The 14,203-nt window shown below is 39.5% G+C and overlaps 1 long non-coding RNA gene and 1 pseudogene across 2 annotated transcripts; one reads left to right on the top strand and one right to left on the bottom strand.

The window, feature by feature from the left end:
• Window positions 1–280: 280 nt before the first annotated feature.
• Window positions 281–1,716, bottom strand: LOC134219880 (mitochondrial import receptor subunit TOM20 homolog; annotated as a pseudogene).
• Window positions 1,717–2,158: 442 nt separating this feature from the next.
• On the top strand, window positions 2,159–12,277 carry LOC134219879 (uncharacterized). Of its 2 annotated transcripts, none has more exons than XR_009981693.1 (4): window positions 2,159–2,293; window positions 2,352–2,613; window positions 2,861–3,065; window positions 11,939–12,277. It is a non-coding gene; the product is annotated as an uncharacterized LOC134219879 (long non-coding RNA). The 2 variants fall into 2 exon arrangements; XR_009981694.1 differs by having other exon boundaries at window positions 2,861–3,088.
• Window positions 12,278–14,203: the final 1,926 nt, after the last annotated feature.

Here is a 14,203-nt window from a genome sequence, read left to right as displayed (position 1 = left end):
GGTTTCCTTGCAGTTTTGGAAGGATTCCATGAGAATCCCGGAAGAATACGCTGTAGAATCTCGGAAGGACTCCCTGCGGGATCCCTTATGGAAAGCATTCTCTTCGGAATCCCGAAAAGAAATTGAAAATTATAAAGAAATAAGTCAGTTCAATTCTATAGACCAATTCAGATGGATTTCTACTTATATATGAATATTTATATGTTCATTCATACCTAGTACACTTTAGTTCGAACAATGTGGATTACGGAATAGTGATTCCGCTTGTCATGCCAAAACTTGAACGCGGTGCAGAAAACAAATCACGGACAGCTGAACAGTGTCTTTCTTTCGAGAAGCTTCTTGTAACATATGTAGGATTTAGTTTACTTCTTTCTATAATTATTGTGTGATTCGATACATCAAACTGCGTGGGCGATAACCGCAGACGAAGCTGTACTCTAGGATTTCTCTGTTTGTATTTGGTATCTCCAGTCTCCGTCTGTTGCTACTACTATGAATTCTATAACACTCCAAGCTATTCCAGATCGTCGTTCATTTCTTGCAATCTGGCCCTCTCGCTATCGCTTCCGCCCTGTCCGCCGCCTTACTGACGCATACGATTGATCAGTAGTGTGAACACTTGGGATGGCAAGGTCTGTTGGAGGACTTGGAGAAGCTGTGCCGGTTGGCCGCAGACGATCACTGCGTTAGCCAGATGCTCGACACCGTTCTCGATGTCACCGGAAGAGATGAGGGCCTCGCCCGTCTGAATTTCCTGGAGGAAAAATCTTGCACTTCTTCATGGTCTGCCATGTTGGGCATCGTCGTCCGTGGCCCTCCAGCAGCCGAAACAGCCTTCGTCGCTTTCCTCCTCTCTCGCAGCTTCTTTTTGAAGTCCGGATCTTTGCAGCGCTTGTGATCGAAGTAGATGCAGTAGCTCAGGAGCAGCGTTCCGGCCACGCCGGCTGCAATCCCGATGGTAGTTTTAGTAATCTCCATCTCAACGATTCCGGACCCGAGCTTCACGGTGGCACTAGCACGTTTATTCCGAACGAGAGAGAGGTCGAAAAGCGAAGAAATTTTCCTGCTTTTGTCCACGAAATGAACTTCTGACCTCCTCCCGCGCAGCTTCTTTTTGAAGTCCGGATCTTTGCGGCGCTTGTGATTGAAGTAGATGCAGTAGCCCAGGAACAGCGTTCCGGCCACGTCGGCTGCAATCCCGATAGTAGCTTTACTAATCTCCATCTCAACGATTGCGGACCCGAGCTTCACGGTGGCACTAGCACGTTAATTCCGAACGAGAGAGGTCGAAAAGCGAAGAAATTTTCCTGCTTTTCTCCACGAAATGAACTTCTAACCTCCTCACTCGCAGCTTCTTTTTGAAGTCCGGATCTTTGCGGCGCTTGTGATCGAAGTAGATGCAGTAGCCCAGGAACAGCGTTCCGGTCACGCCGGCTGCAATCCCGATGGTAGTTTTACTAATCTCCATCTCAACGATTAGCTTCACGGTGGCACTAGCAGGAACTAAGAACCATCAAGTTCATCTCACTTTATAATTTTAACAGAACTTATTTATGATCAGAGCAGACAAAAAAACAAAAACAAAACATCGATGCTGTCAGTTATGCGTGCACGGAAAAATAATCATGCGGAAAATGATGACTGACAGCATCTGGTTAGTGTCTTTTCAGTTGTATACCTAGGACTCCTACACACCGATTGAAACTTGAACGCAACACGGGAAAATCCCGAGTGTCTGGTCCCGGTTATTAGTTCCTGCTTTAACTATCATATCCTGTATAATCGTTTGATAAATAGTAATATACACAGCAAAAATTATTGTAAAACACATCGACGTAACTTGCGCGATGTAGTAAAAAAAGCTGTGTAACGGCGAAGAAAAGATACAAAATTACATCAATTTTATGTGTGTTTACATCGCGTAGAAATTACACACGAAGAAAAAATCCATTTGACATCACGTTACTTTTGTGTAATATAAACATACAAAAAATGGTATTATTACACAGAAACATGTGCAACCAGTTGATCCTAATACCCGTGTGTATTATTACACACATTTTATGTAATATTGCATTGAAAGATAATGCTATATTAAATCTGGCTGCACTTCTCAATCTGAGCTCATGGCAGTCCGACAGACGTGCAGGCAGGTGCCATTTTGAAATTGCTCTAGCACTTCGCAAAGTTTTATGTTTGACAAAAACGCAATTACTGTAAATTCTACCAGCTATTTGCCTGAAAAAAAGGATGATAGTGGAATATTTATGGATCTGGTACCGTATAAGTTGTAAGTATATTTTCCTTGGAATAATTATTTTGAATAATTTGTTATATTTCCGTTTCAGGATTTTGTAGTTCCGTATGACGGAACGACTATGGAAAAGAGGGAACAAGTAGAACTGCAGTCTGAAATCAACTGCGGTTTGCGGTTGGATTTACGCAAAGCTGCCGGAGGATTAGATATGCCGTAATTTCTTGTAACGGGCGTGAGGAAAAGGCCGATTCCGATTCCGGAAAAGGCCGGTGAAAGTGTCCGGCCTCGACTGTGCACCCTTGACCCTGCTCCCAATCATCGGTCTGTGGCCATAAGAAGATTGTAAACACCAGGTAAACTCAAGTTTTCTAAAACAAAATCCAAATTCTTACAATGTTTTTGGCAAGTGTTATCTTGGACCATACGAACCTCAATTTTATTAGACAATTTATTATATAATTGAGCAATCTTGTGGGTAAAACATCTTTGAACATTCCTTGCCAGTAATAGTAGAGTTATTTCCGCAATTCATAGTTGATAGTCATAAGTTTCTTTGATGATTTTAAGAAATTTTCTAAATTCAAATTTCGTATATTTCAGCCTACCCCCGCTTGTTCAACTGTCCTGGCAAGACGAAGCTTATTTGCCATAAAGCCCATTCCAATATCAGGAGCTCTTAACAATTTAAAGCCATGGAAGACGATCTGTGAATCTATATGACTGCAACCGTTGCCGGATGGTATCATGCGTTTTTGAAGCATCAGGAATGTTTGATTTCTGGAAGGAATCAAAAGTTGTTCTTGATGTAGGTACAACAATTAAATATTGGTGAGAACCTGACTAGAATAAGATCTAAAACTCTTTCAACTTTTTTGATGTCTACGTATTTTAATCAGCATGCTGCTATGAATCCTCATGAGTTTTTTTGGGGTATTTGGAGGAACATATTCCCCGACAGAACCACTCATTTTTTATAGTTATATTTATACAGGGAGTAGTCGTATCGTGCAGTATCTCCTTTCCCAAAGTTTATTGCTTGGCGGAATTCAAACCAAATAGTGATTTTGTTAATGCAATGTGTATAAGAGTAATAATGAACGTTGACGACGTTTCTTGAAAATATTTAACAAGCTTAACACTGATCTAAAGAATCAATGGATCAGCATTATTGTTGTCCAGTTGAAAAGTAAATTGAGCTCTCGCGACAATCAAGTTTTCTTCCATTCCATCATGTCGCACTTGTGGCGTAACTAGTGTGCATGATGGCGCACGGCGGTGCAATAGATGCGCACTAGTCGCGATGTAGTTGCGACATCAGGAAATAAGGAATTCGCTCTCAATTGCTAATGATAGAATGTCATTTTTTTTTTATTTTATGTGTTTTTTCAATGAATTATTGGCAGTGGCTGATTTTCTACCCGCCGCTGTCACATCCAGGCGCTATGGTATATGCGCAAAATAGCCAGCATGGGTTAACCACCTGAAGTTTGTATGGCGAATGACATCTAACGCGGGTTTTCTTAACCGTAGGAACTTTTCACGGAAAACTATTTGGTACCGGTTATGTAGGAAGGTGTCCGCTACTACGCCTACCAAATATTTTTTTTGATTAAGGTGCTTATTTTTGAGATATTAAGCATTAGATGCCTTTCGCCATACTGATTTTCGAAAGTTAACTCCTAGTGTGCCGCTGTTAGCACGCTCAAAGCAGGCGATTCATTGTAGATTATAGGCGGTAAAAGATATAATATAATAGGGGGATTCACTTAACGTCGTAGGTTGCTGTGTATCTGTTTATGGAAATGTTTCATAGGTGATTTGAAATATGTCCCTTGTGATTGAGTGTGAAACATTTCTATAATCAGATACGCAGCAACTTACGCCGTTAAGTGTATACCCCTAATATGTTTTAGAGATATGTTTTGAATGCTTTATTCGAAGTGAACGGACATAGACATAGAGTTCACTTAACAGCTATTAATCTAGTTAACAATTAACATGACTAGAACGCATATAGAGGACGTGACTTGGTCTTTCTTCTCACTTTACAACACTAAATCAGCATTGAAATATAATTGAATAAATTGATATTAAAAGGCTGAAATTATATATACTAAAGATCAAGGACTGGTTTTCTGGTTCTGGTTTGTTTTTTTTAGGGATATCAACCCATAAGCTCATTCATCCCTAGTAGTACAAGGACTGTGGTACACCACGGTTATATGCCGTAGTACATACTGTACCATGGCTCACCACGTTGTACCAGCATGGTACAAGAAGATTTTACACTTGTGATATAACTAGTACCATGGTATAAATACCACCAGTGTGTCAATATTAGGAAACCAGATCAGTAATAAATATATTTATTTGTAATCTGGTATATGTCCATCGACGGATGAAAAGACAAAGACACTGATATTATAGAGTAATTTATCTATTCATTCATTTATTTCTCTTCATGCTCGGTTGCGCTCCACGCACGCTGAATCGAACCTGGTCTGTCCCCGCTTTGTTGAAGCTGCCGGAATGGATGCGAACACCATCTCTACAGAGCTGCAGTCCGCCATTCTTGCAACATACCCTGCCCATTGCACCCTTCCAGTTTTAGCTACCATCTGGACACTGGGTTCACCGTAGAGTTGAGCGAGCGTTTTGTACATGACACATTTGGGGCGAGTGTGATTTTTTTTGCCCGCAGTTTTTTCTGGAGCCCGTTGATTCTGTAATATGTAATCATATTTTTCGTACACATAGGAAATCTATAAAAATAAAACCCCTCACCCACTGCATATACAAATAATTAGAAGCATTCCACCTGCAGACAAGATATTGATCATATGACTTTCTAAGCATGTCATCAAATGGAAATTCATAATCTTTTAAAAACATGACTCTTTTTTTTTGCCCCATAGGATTGCTATGATCGAGATGGGTTTTTGGAAATTAACAATTGACAAACATGACTCATTGATGTTTTTATTGAGGCGTATAGGATAAAGTGAAGAAATATTATATGTAGATTCACAAAGATAGAATTCGATGTTTTCTAGTAAAATATTATAATTGTAATTAAACTTCAAATAATGTACATAGGGAAAAGGACGGCTCCGGCAGGTTTTGTTCTATTATTGTCAGGGGGGTTTTTGTTGACCAAATTTTAATGTGGCCACAATATTCTTTGAAATCCGTTTGGGGAATCCTTCAGGAATCTCATTAGAAATCCTGCAAGGATTAGATGGGGAATCATTTGGGGATTCCATAGGGAATCGTTTAGGGTTTCCATGGGGAATCCTTTAGGGATCACATGGGGAATCCTTTATGGATCCCATAAGGAAACTTTCAAGGATACTGTGGAGCATGCTTTAGGTATTCCACGAGAAAGCTTTTAAGGATACCATGGAAAATCCGTTGGGGACTCCAAGAAGAATTCTTAAGGTATTCCAAGGGAAATTCTTTAGGGGTTCCATGGGGAATGCTTCAGGGTATCCAAGAGAAATATTTTAGGGATCTCAATAGGAATTTCTCAGGGATTCCATGGGGAATTCTTTTTAGAGGTGAACCAGCTAAGAGCTGAAAGCCTCTTTAATAAAGAAAAAAAAAGGGGTATTCTTTAGAAATACAATGGAGAAGGCTTTAGGGATTTCATGAAGAATCCTAAAGGGTTTCTAAGGGGAATCATTTAGGGATTCCATGGGAAGTATTATTTTAGGGATCCCCCTAGGACTTTTTGGGATTTCATGAGGAATCCTTTAGGGATTTCATGGGGAATCTTTTATAGGGATTTCATGGAGAATCCTTTACAGATTTCTTGGAGAATCCTTTAGGGATTGATTCAATGGGGAATTGTTTAGGGATATTATGAGAAATCTTTTACGAATTCCATTAGGAATCCTTTAAGGGAGTCTCACAACTCAGAGAAAATGTCCGCCAGATTTTGGTCCCTGTGCAATTGCACGGGAAATATTTTAGGGATCCCACTAGGATTTTTTTAGGGATTTTTTAGGGATTCCATCCGGAATCTTTTATAGGGATTTCAAGTGGATTTTTTTAGGGATTTCATAAGAGTATCTTCTACAGATTTCTTGGGGAATCCTTAAAGGCTACTTTTCCGGAAAATGTTCCGCTGTATTTTGATCACCGTGTATTTTAAATGGGGCCGGAATTTTGATTCTCCGTGCTCAAATCCCATATGTAAAAATACATGGGAAAAATATCCGCGGACCAAATTCCCTAGGTGTGAGGCTACCGAAAGGGATTCCATGGGGAATGGTTAATAGATTCAATGGGGAATACTGTAGGGATCCCAGTACATTTTTCAGGGGTTTCATAAGGAATTCCTTAAAGGTTTCATGGAGAATCCTCAATGGATTAACCTTTCCGTCCCCAACGTCTGTTTTTAAGGTCTTTCAAAAATCTAAACTGCTATAAAAATCGCATTTCTTAACCGATTCTTTCGCAACAAGTTGCATTCCATCCGGATGGATTTATACTAGTTTCGAGGCTATCCACAGTACGGTTCCAGAATTATTCCAGATTCCGTTGGGGTCAGTTGTCCCCGGAATAAGTGGCCATTTACAATTTTAAGTCAAAACAGGTCGTGCGACCCCTCAAACTTCATGATTTCACAAAGCAATGATGGGAATGATATTTTTGGGGTTCCTGGCCCACTCGGACGCAATCTGGCCACATCGGTCACAACCCGGGAACAACGGAATGGCCATTTTCTAAATTGATTCAAAATAGGTCGTGCGACACCTCAAACTTTATGATTTCACAAAGCAATGATGGGAATGATATTTTTAGGGTTCCTGGCCCACTCGGATCCATTCCGGCCACAATCCGGGGACCTACGGAATGGCCATTTTCTGAATTGATTCAAAATAGGTTGTGTGACACCCCAAACTTCATGATTTTACAAAGCAATTATGGGAATGATACAAGGGCGTAGCCAGAGGGGACAGGTTGGGACAAAACAACTCGAAAAAATCCTTCTAGAAGCTCCCCTGGGAACTTCTTAATTCCTCCGGAAAGTTATCCACAAAAACCTCTGAAAACGTTCGAAAATCTTCTTCATGTAATTGTAATTTCTCCTTATCTAGAAACCCCTCACTAAATTTGTTTTTAGGTAATTCATGAGGAAATTCCTTGAAATTCCTTCTAGACATTTCTTTGGCTATTCTTCCAGAACTATCTCCGGCATTTCCCTCAGGAATACATTCGAGAGTTCCTTCAAGAATACAAACGGAATTTTCTTCCCAAAATTCCGCTAGAAGTTGCTTCAGAAATTTATGACGGAAATCCTCCGATTTCGCTCCATAATTTCGCTTGTAAATCTATATGAAATTCCTTCGGAAATTCTTCTAGGAACTTCTCCGGGCATTCCTCCAGGAACTCTTCCTTTAATTCCTCCAGGATAACTTTCAGGAGTTTTTCCGGGAATACCTCCGTAAATTTAGTAGCGAAATCCTCTAGGATTTCGTTCTGGAATTCTTTCCGCTTTTACTTCAGATCAAGAATTCATCTAAAAATTTCTTTGGAAATATTTCCAGGAATTCGTCCATGTATTTCCTCGGAAATTCTTCCAGGTATTTTCCCGGTAATTGCTTCAGGTACTTCTCCAGGAATTCCTTCAGGAATTTCTCCCGAAATTTTTTCGCGGAATCGTCCTAGAATGCTTCCCGGACTTCACTAGAAATTTACTCCAGAATTTCATTCGGATATTAATTTGAGAGTTCCTCCAAAATATCTTCCAAGATTTCATCCAGGAATTTCTTCAGTACTAACCTCCGGTAATTTCTTCAGCATTTTTTCGAGTTTTTTCAAGAGAACTTCACAGGGAATTCCTGGAGGATATATGGCAGGAATTTCATGGGAAATGGGATTTCGAAAGTTTCTCTAAAAATTCAACTCCGGGTGTTCCTCCGAAAATTCCTCCGGGAGTTCCAGCAGTAGCACCTCCGGGAATTCATTCAGGATTTTTTTTTGAAAATTAATCTACAAAATCCTCCAGAAATTCCTCGGAGAATTTCTCTGGGAGTTCCTCCGGATCTCTTTGAGAATTCTTCCAGGAGTTCCTCCTGGAATTCTTACGGAAGTTCATTTGGGAGTTCATCCAGGAGTTCTTACGAGGGTTACTCTAGAAATTCTTCCTGCAGTTCTTTTAGAAATTCCTCTAATTCCACCGGAAGTTCATCCGAAAATTCCTCTGATAATTTCTCCGGAAATTCCTCCGCGAGCTCCTCCGGAAATTACTCCAGAAGTTCCTTCTTAGAGGAACACTTCCGGAGGAATGCTCATAAAAACTGCCGGTGGATCTCCTGAAGGAACTGCCGGAAGAGCTCCCGTAAGAACTCCCGGAGGAATTTCAGGAGGAACTCCTAGAAAAATTCCTACACTACTAAAAATCCACACATATTTATTGGCAAAAATCCATAGATTTAACTTATGATGTATATCAGCGCACACATAACCATTCTCCACGCGAACTACTTATAAAATATATATCCAAATAAGCTTAATGTGTGGTCTCGAATTAGCAATTATTTAATTTATGTGTGGTTCTTTATCGATTATATTAGGGTGGAGCTATTGCAAAAATTTATAACGGCGACACATATATCTTATATAGATATTTTTGGCAGTGTAGAGGAACTCCCAGAGAAACTATTGGAAGAACTTTAAGAGGAATTTCCAGCTAAATTTCTGAAGAAGGCCTAAATGATTTCATGAAAAAAACCTGCATGATTTCCTGGAAGAGCTACTGGTGGAACTCCCGGAGGAATTCCCGGATAAACACCCGGATGAATTGCCTGTTGAATTCCCGGAGGAATTCTTGAAATAACTGCCGGAGGAATTTCTGAAAAAAACTCCCGGGAGAATTTTCAAATGAACCCCCGAAGAAACTGAAACTACCAGAAGAATTCTCGGAAAAAATCTTGGATAATTCATCTTATAGACAAATCTGGTCTAGCTGAAACCATTATAGGGGTATGTAGCTGGATCATCATAATCATCAGAGGACCTCACGAAGAATTCTTTGAGGAGCTCCCAGAAAAATTCTCGGTAGAGCTTCTGGAGGAATTTCTATATACATTCCTGAAGAAGCCTAAATGAATTCCAGAAAGAAAGCTTGAATGAATTCCCGGAGGAAATTCCCGGAAGAATTTTCAGAGGAACCCCCGTAGGATCTGCGGATAGAACTACCGGAATAATTCTCGGAGAAAATCCTACAGAAACTCTTTGAGGTGGAATTCCCGGAGGAATTTTCAGAAAAACTCCTGTAGAATTCATGAATTTTCCACCGGAATTCTTTCAGGATTTCTTTGGGAATAAATCTAGGAATTGCTCCGAAAATTCCATTGTTGATTTCATTTACAGTATAATTTCTATATAAATTTTCGGTGGAATTCCTGGGTCCCTGGATTGTGACCGATTTGGCCGGATTTAATCCGAGTGGGCCAGGAACCCTAAAAATACCATTCCCATCATTGCTTTGTGAAATAATGAAGTTTGAGGTGTCGCACGACCTATTTTCAATCAATTTAGAAAATGGCCATTCCGTTGGTCCCCGGATTGTGATCGATGTAGCCGAATTGAATCCGAGAAGGCCAGGAACCCTAAAATATCATTCACATCCTTGCTTTGTAAATTCATGAAGTTGGAGGTGTCGCACGACCTATTTTGAATCAATTTAGAAAATGGCCATTCCGTAGGTCCCCGGATTGGGACGGATGTGGCCGGATTGAATCCGAGTGGGCCAGGAACCCTAAAAATATCATTCACATAATTGCTTTGTAAAATCATGAAGTTTGAGGTGTCACACGAAGGATTCCCCTTCGGAATCCCTAAAGGATTCCCCTTTGGAATCCCTGCAGGATTCCCCTTTGGAATCCTTGCAAGATTCCCCTTTGGAATCCCTGCAGGATTCCCCTTTGGAATCCCTGAAGGATTTCCCTTTGGATTCACCATGAAATGCATAAAGAATTTCCCATGAAATCCCTTAAAGATTCTCATGGAGTACCTGAAGGAACCCCCGTAGAATCCCTAAACGATTCCTCTTGGAATCCCTAAAGGATTCCCCTTGGAATCTCTAAAGGATTCTCCATGGAATCACCAAAGGGTTTCTCAAGGAATCCCTAAAGGATTCTCAATGAAACCCCAAAACGATTCCCCCCCAAGTAACTGTTGGAATCTTTCGATATAATTACGACAGAACAGGCACAGTGGAATGTCCAACGAGACCGGAAGATTCCAGAAGGATTCTCTTCGAAATCTCAGAACAATTTTCATCGGAATCTATATTGTGTTGAACTTAATGTAAAATTTAAAAAAACACACAAATAAAGACATAAAAAAAAAAATTCATCGGAATCTAAAAAAGATTCCCTTCGTAATCCTAGTTTCAAACCCTAGAATGATTCCCCTCGAGGTATCAAGAATTTTCTTCGGAATCCTAGAAAGATTTCCTTTGGTACCTCAGAGGCATGTTCTTTGGAATCGCAGAAGAATTTCCTTTAGAATATGATTGGTATCCCCGAAGAATTCTCTATGAAATCATTGAAAAAATTTCTTTGGAATTCCAGAGAGATTCTTTTTGGACCCCAGATAGATTTTTTTTAATCTCTAAAGAATCTCTTTCGGAATCTAAGAATATTTTTCAGCAGAATTCAAGAACGACTCCCTTCGGAATCCCAGGATTCTCTTCTTCTCTTCTTCTTCTTCATTGGCATTACATCCCCCACTGGGACATTGCCGCCTCGCAGCTTAGTGTTCATTAAGCACTTCCACAGTTATTAACTGCGAGGTTTCTAAGCCAGGTTACCATTTCTGCATTCGTATATCATGAGGCTAACACGATGATACTTTATGCCCAGGGAAGTCGAGACAATTTCCAATCCGAAAATTGTCTAGACCGGCACCGGGAATCGAACCCAGCCACCCTCAGTATGGTCTTGCTTTGTAGCCGCGCATCTTACCGCACGACTAAGGAGAGCCCCTAACTCAGGATTCTCTTCGCAACCTTAAAAGTATACTATGTGGAACTACAAAAGGATTCCGTTCGGATCCCTGCTTTGGAATTCCGGAACGATTTCTTTGGAATCCTAAAAAAAAATTGTTTGAAATGCCGGAAAAGGATTCTTTTTGGAATCGCAGAAGGATTCTGTTTAGAATTTCAGATCAATTTCATTATAATCCAAGAAGGAATCCCTTCGGAATCCTTAAAGGTTTTTCCTCTCATGACAGAAGGATTAGGTTTTGAATCTGAGAAGAATTTTCTATGGAATACCAAAAAGATTCCCTTTGGAATACCAGAAGGATTCTCTTTGGGATCTGTTCGGAATCGCGGAAGGAATCACCGAAGGGCTCCGTTCGGAATTTCAGAATCCTTTTTTCGAAATTCAAGAAGATTATTCTTTGAAATTCCAGAAAGATTTTGCTCGGAATCCTAGAAGGCATCCCTTCGTAATCTCAGAAGGATTCTTTTCGGAATCTTTGAAGAAATTTTCTCGGTACCTCAGAAAGAATTCCCTTTAGAATCCAGTAGACCAAATTCCTTCAAAGCGTACCAATATTCTTAAAATTTGTTTATGTAACGTTAGTAGATTAGATGCAGAATTTGTTTATACATAAATTTCAAGTTCATGGTGACGGCAATTAATCGTTTTTCTCTTATAGGACACCGAACGTCAAATCCAAATCTTCAAACTGGAGGATTTTACAAGGTGGATCGATCAGGCGGAAAACGATTTACGGGCGCTTCGCAGACTGCTTGGCCGGTGACGTAGTACAGCCATGGACCGTGGAATGGATACGCCTGTTATATATTGCAGAGGCCACTTCGGCATCAGGCTAAATGATGAAAAAATAACCACGAATGGACCCTCTCTGTGTGAAAAGAAGACCTTTGATGTAAATAGCAAAACCTTCAGATCCACTACGCGATCTAAAGAAATCTAATTAAGTTAGGTTTATCATAAAAATTGTTTTTATAAATATATATTTACAATAAAATGAAATGAGACAAATAACTCCATAAAAGAAAATCACCATCAGATTTAAATTCACAAGCTTTCAAGTACTGTTTTACATCATATACATTTACATTGCTTGAATTACGTCGTCTAATTTATTACATCAAAACAAAATTACATCGCTCCTGTTTATTACATAGAAGGTAATTTTGTACATCGCGCAGTGTAATATTAAACAGCCGATGGATTCAACTGGTTGCAGCGATTTCGATGTAATATTCAACAACTTTTTTTGCTGTGTACATATTGTAATACGGCTATCGTATAATTGAATGTTTATCAAACACCTTTCAATTTGGATTAACCATGGAATCTTCATTTGTTTTAACAAAAATCATACTTTTGATCTTCTTGGTTGAATCACAGACAAACAGACATAACACATTGAACATTCACTCATCAAACTCATCGTCGTTTAAACACTAACGACATCTGTTGATTTCAATTAGTTGAGCAAATCGCGAACCAGATGGCGGTAGTGAGCAAACGTCAAACTCGAGCAAATCCGATGCGCGCGCCACTAGTGATCGATTGGCCAACTAATGAATATTTGAATTGACCTGTAAATCAGTGAACGATGGAAATTTGACGAGTGTTATGTCTGTTTGTCTGTGGTTGAATGCAATTATAATCCGAATAATCACATGGTAAAAAATGATGATTAGCCAACGATATATGGTAAAATTGCTTAGCAAAAATATATGGAAAAGTTGGCCTTTTTGAATGGTAACGATACTTAACAACCCATTCAATGTATCGTCTGATATCGAATTATTGTAAACCCTATCGTGAATGTTATTCATCGTATGATTATTGTTCGATATTTTTATGATTCCATTAAAACTTCAATTACAATTATTTATAATCAAAAAACGATAACTCGAAAAATAGTTGTATAATATCATTCTATTCGGGAATGAACGCTTTCTTTTAACATTGAATTGGTGTGTTTTTCTTTAACATGTAGTCGCGTATGGGGAAGTTGCTTTCTGAAACGCGCTCTATTTTTGATTTTCAGATAAATACCCAATATAAGAAGAAGAATCGTGGAAAAAGAAGACGCTCGTGGATAAGTCCGTATTGCGAGAAGATTGAAAAATTCGAACCGGGGTCCAACGGTCGACTGTCAGAAAGCTGTTACGCAAACGTCAAATCACTTGTTGCACGGTAAAAATTTTTGTTTTATTTTTTCGGCACAGAAAAACAGACGCCTCACTCAACACATGTTCCACAGACAAACAGACGTAACACTAGAAAAAATACCATAGACCATGACTTCAACGATCAATTTGAATTTGATTGGTTGCGCGTTTCACAACTAGAGGCGCTTGCGTCGTAATCCTTACACTGCCAAAAATATCTATATAAGATATATGTGTCGCCGTTATAGATTTTTGCAATAGCTCCACCCTAATATAATCGATATAGAACCACACATTAATTAAATAATTGCTAATTCGAGACCACACATAAAGTTTATTTGGATATATATTTTATAAGTAGTTCGCGTGGAGAATGGTTATGTGTGCGCTGATATACATCATAAGTTAAATCTATGGATTTTTGCCAATAAATATGTGTAGATTTTTAGTAGTGTAGAGTTTGACATTTCACTCCAGCGCCTTCTGGTGACAATGTCATACGAAATATTGTTTCGTGTAACATGCTCGCAAGATGGTGGTAGAGGAGTTGGGCGATGGATTTTTTAGAAAATTGTTCAAGCTGTTACGTCTGTTTGTCTGTGCATGTTCCATCGTTCACCTTTTCAACGGAAAATTAATTTTTTTGTAGGTGGTCGATTTGCCACCGATGGCGCTTCCATCGATTTTGCTTGTGTTTGACGTTTGCACCCTACCACCATCTGGTTTCCGATTGTCCAATCACAGTGCATTTAGCATTGGGCGATAAT

The sequence above is a fragment of the Armigeres subalbatus genome, chromosome 3, assembly GCF_024139115.2.
Source record: "Armigeres subalbatus isolate Guangzhou_Male chromosome 3, GZ_Asu_2, whole genome shotgun sequence".
In the NCBI taxonomy this organism is placed as follows: Eukaryota; Metazoa; Arthropoda; class Insecta; order Diptera; family Culicidae; genus Armigeres; species Armigeres subalbatus.
This window is presented reverse-complemented; position numbering and strand designations above follow the sequence as displayed.